This window comes from Mus pahari, chromosome 13 (assembly GCF_900095145.1).
Source record: "Mus pahari chromosome 13, PAHARI_EIJ_v1.1, whole genome shotgun sequence".
NCBI lineage: Eukaryota > Metazoa > Chordata > Mammalia > Rodentia > Muridae > Mus > Mus pahari.
This window is the reverse complement of record NC_034602.1, coordinates 42330721-42335078: the sequence shown is the minus strand read 5'-3', so window position 1 is coordinate 42335078 and position 4358 is coordinate 42330721.

Genomic DNA, 4358 nt, shown 5'->3' with positions numbered 1-4358 from the left:
TGAGTACTCTTGGAAAGGATGATTTGTTCATGCTAGATGTTGAACAAAAATGTTCATTAATCCACCAAAAAATATAGTAATCATAATACTTAAAATTATATTTTTTATTGTTTGTATACATTTAAAAAGCAAATACTTTTTAAAAGCCCATAAATCAAAACCCATCAATGTCTTTGTCATCCATTTTAACCATTTTGAGTCTTCTTCCTTCTATTATTTTGTCTGTGTCATATGCTAACAGGGGAGAGGCCAAGATGGCAGACAGCATTGGTTTGTTTTCTTTTACCATCAGTGATCTATTTGGAGAACTTTCTCCCTCCAGCCTGTCCATGTACATTCAACTCATCCTCCACCTTCTGTCTTCAGGCATGTATACCTCAAGACAGAGCAATCACAATCCTTAGCAGAGTGATGGAATGTGGCATTATTGCTTTGTTTTTATTTTACCTTGTGAGATTTTTACAGTTGAAGACACTGTATGGGAGAATGGCTGCCCCTTTACAGGTGAGTAGTTCTTTGTTGAGAACAAAGGTATCACTGAACTAGGAAATAGAAGAAAGCATTGTTCCAACTACTCTGCATTCAGCTATTAAGCAATATTCTATTGACATGGACCAATATCTTCCTTTTCAAGTTTAAACTAGTTAGAATTACATTTGTGTTGCTTCGATTGGAGTTGCTTTGGTTGACGTTGGAAGAGTTCTGACAGTATTTGGAGTTGTTACAATAAGGACTCTCACTTCACATCTCTTCCTTTTAGGGTTCTGTTACAGTGGAGAAGAAAGGATTTGAATATGCAAAGAAAACAACAATAGATACAGAAGTTATTCCTAGCTGATTAAAGGACCAGGCTAAGGTATACATAGATGAGTCAGAGTGCTGGACAGGGCCCTAGGGCAGAATCTTCTGCTCAAGACTTAACACATTACCGGATGAGCTGCCAGGGAGGTTGTTTTTATTACATATTTCCATCAAAGTGGACTGAGCTTTATTTAATGAAGATTAGAGAAGTTAATTAAGTGGATTTAGGATTTAATATACAGGGCTTTTACTGCCAAACAGCTTTCAAATACATGAGTAATTTTCCTGATTGGGGCTGGTTACCAAGTCAGACTACTGGGATTTTTTATCATTTTCTCTAGCAGCAACAGCATCAGCTAGTCAAAGCATTGAAAAACTGTGACAAGTTTCAATGCACACTCAACTGAGCTGAGAGTCCAGTTCATTAGACAAAAGTTCTGTGTAAGCTATCAGGTAGGTATTTAATTGTGGATATTGTGTGGTCATGAAATGACATGTGAATGGGTTGAGAAATATTATTCGTTTCTTTTGTTTAGTCCCCGTTAATCTATTCCCTGTTCAGTAATTCGTTACGGACCACTGCAGTGGGTTAAATGAGAAATGTCCCCTAGAGGTTCCTGTGTTTGAACACTTGGCCTCCCGTTGGTAGTGCAGTTTGGTGAGGTTATGGAACCCCAAGGAGATGAAGCCTTGTTGGGGGGCAGGACATCATAGGTGGTGGGCTTAGAGAGTCTTAGCCTTTCCTCACTTCCTGTTCTCTCATTCTGCTTCCTCTTTGTGATGAGGAAGTGATCAGCCAGCTCCTACTATGGTCACCCACCATGCTTTCCCTGACCGTTGCTGTGCCTTTTCTACCATGCTGGACTCTGTCCCTCTGGAATGTCATTCAGAAGAAACCGTTTCTTCCTTAGGTTGTTTTTGTCAGAGTATTTTACCATAGCAACTGGAAAATAATAAATCCACTTTTGGAGTGCCTACCACCATTCAGACCCAATAATAAACTAACAAATGACCTAGACTTTCTCCTCTCATGCACAGGACATTCAAAGCATCTCAGATACATGGAACCCAACTTGAAGTCATACATCCTAATCTGTGTACGGATGGGTACTTTCCTCCAAAGTGGGGAGGGCAATCAAGGCAATGAAGTACACAAAAGGAGCTCTAAGTGCAGAGAACATAGGCTTGATTTCCGTGAAATCTTCCTTTTGGCTGCCTCAGTTGTCTGTTTGGATTGTTAGTGGAAGGACAGTCTACTACTCTGGGAGATAATTATCTCCCCGGAGTTAAGAGAGTGGGTGAGGAAAGAAGCTGACATGTCTAATTATAGTGTTATTAAAGATAAAATATTTTCATAATTTGTAGTGATGAAATACTATCATTACATAGATGTTTTTTTTTTTTCCCAGTGATTTCACCCATGCATTACTTAACCTTCCTAATGTGACCCGAGGGCAAGCTGTTATCACTAATCTTCAGGGTTGCCGACATTGAGCAAGCAATCTCTGTAAGTCAGTGTTTGACCAGGTGTATAAGAATGTCTGATTCTAGGTCTATAAGGGAGAGAGATCACACCTGCAAAGTTTTCCCAGGCATGTGCTTCAGGCTTTTCAAGAACCAAGAAGCTTGGATGCATTCATTTAATTTCTGTAGGCTCCAGCCTTGTCATCTGGAAGACGAGGAAAGGGCTAGATTCCAATTCTACTTGTGTTTTGAGCTATCTGCTGTGGGCAAGTCATGTGTTGTGTGCTTTCAATGTTAGATTGACTTAAATTTAAATCAATGAACAACATATGAAGAAAAGTAAAGCAATGCATTGTTTATGGTATCCTAGGTAAGGATGTAGTCGATGCAGTAATCTGAATCCCATCTTCAAGATCAATGGTCTGTGTACTTTTGAATTTTGTATATACTTTAACAGTCTTATATTTACATAATATATGCATGCATTCAAATGTATTAACATATAGGCTAGTATAATATTAACATACAGATTGAAGCAACTTAGAATATAAAACATGGTTTGTGTCATGTTTGAAATACACGTAAATTTAATGTTTTAAAGAGTCTCTAATTTACAGTATTTGTTCTGTGGCATGGTAACATTTGTTTGGGGTTTCTAAGTGATGAAAGAACATGAAATCAACAGGACATGGCTATAGTTCATTGGTGAAGCACTTGTGTGGCATGAACAAAGCAAGCCCTGGGTTTCAGCTCCAGCTAAACAGCTAAAACAAAAATCAAACTTAACTGCAAGTTGTGGTGTGTTTGTGTTTGTGTGTGTGTGTGTGTGTGTGTGTGTGTGTGTGTGTGCCAAAAGACAGGATGCATAGTGGTTAATATTCAGTATCACAGGCCAAATCAAAGAAGTAATTACTTTGTTGATAAAGGAATAGTTTCAAACATACTATCTTGTTTTGCTTGGCTCAAAAAAAAAATGAATTTTGCTCCTATCAGCTGACCCCGAGGAAGCTATTATTGAAAACAAAGACTTAGGTGGACATTTCATGATTGGTAAATCTGCTACTGAGCCTTTCATCAACAGTTATGAGTCTGCTAATAGATGTTAAGCATTGTGACTTTGTATGTAGAACTGAAGCTCCATTTAGATAATATACATAGTCAGGACAGGACAGGCTGTGATATATATGCAACATAGACACTCAAGAAATACTATTTTAGAAAGACATTATACTTCTGTAGTAGATTATAGTTCTAAATTTTTCCAAAGATATTGCACTCTCTGTTATGTATGTTAGGTTTCAGTTGAGAAGATTTGATCATGTTCTAGAAAAAAAAATATGGGAGAGATGAGTGAAACAATGTTACGTCTATGAGCAAAGAGATGTGAGACTTGGCAGACATGGGAAAGCAAACAGAGTAGATGTGGTAAGCAGATAAAAGCGATGGAATGTATGAGAGAAGTATTTATGCACAGAAAAGAATTGATAGGCCCAGGAGACGCCCACTATTCATGCTTTCCTGAATACACATGGGACATTTGAAGCACTCTTATTGGGTTGAAAATCAGCCTGATTAGTGACTTCTAACCTAGCCTTACATGTGCTGTGTCCAAAAGGCACGTACACAATCCACAGCCCTTCACTGGGCTGTTTGGCTGGTTATAAGTATGATCAGCAAGCATTGTTTCCAGGGACCCAGTAGAACAAATGGTCCCTACTGTCTCCTGCCAGCTCACCTTGCTTTCTGATCTCAGAGCTGAGCCTTTAAAGCCCCATCAGTAAGGGAAAATGATGTGTCTGAGATCAAAGACAAAAGTACAAAAACATGAGTTAATCAGACAGTGACTGTGATATTGTGAACCAGTATAGAGAAGGAATGATTCGTGTCATGTTTTTTTCCCCAATCCTTTGTTTTAAAAATATTAACTTTTATCTGCGTGTATGTGCATGAATGTATTTTGATTATATGCTGACACCTGTGCATTTAGATGCTTCCAGAATCCAGGAGAGGATGACACATCCTCTGAACTAGAGTAGAGGCGTTCCTGTGCTGCCTGACATCAGGGCTCACAACCGAACTCCAGTCCTTTAGAA